At 48.0% G+C, this 244-nt stretch overlaps 1 long non-coding RNA gene across 1 annotated transcript in view; it reads right to left on the bottom strand.

Annotated features, from left to right (window-relative positions):
- Positions 1-95, bottom strand: part of LOC119593388 — a 735-nt gene extending 640 nt beyond the window's left edge. Inside the window, exon 1 of the long non-coding RNA XR_005230541.1 lies at positions 11-95. This is a non-coding gene — a long non-coding RNA (uncharacterized LOC119593388). The remainder of the gene's footprint in view (positions 1-10) is intronic.
- Positions 96-244: the final 149 nt, after the last annotated feature.

Genomic DNA, 244 nt, shown 5'->3' with positions numbered 1-244 from the left:
CAAAACTTACGAATTTCATTTTGCTTCAAAACTTGTTACGTTCAGCTGACTGGCCAAAACTGTGCACCACGACCCGTTGCAGCAGTTTATATAGCGGGGCGACGGGTCGAGTTGCCGCATGTGGGATAAGCGGAGAGGAGGGTGGAAGGGGAGGGGTGTGGTTGCAGCAACTGGGGAAGTCAAGGAATTGCAAGATATTTTCCTAATACTTTTTCTTACTGTTGCTATGCTGTCGCTTGCTTTA

Source organism: Penaeus monodon, chromosome 32, assembly GCF_015228065.2.
Source record: "Penaeus monodon isolate SGIC_2016 chromosome 32, NSTDA_Pmon_1, whole genome shotgun sequence".
NCBI classification, from domain to species: Eukaryota; Metazoa; Arthropoda; class Malacostraca; order Decapoda; family Penaeidae; genus Penaeus; species Penaeus monodon.
This window is presented reverse-complemented; position numbering and strand designations above follow the sequence as displayed.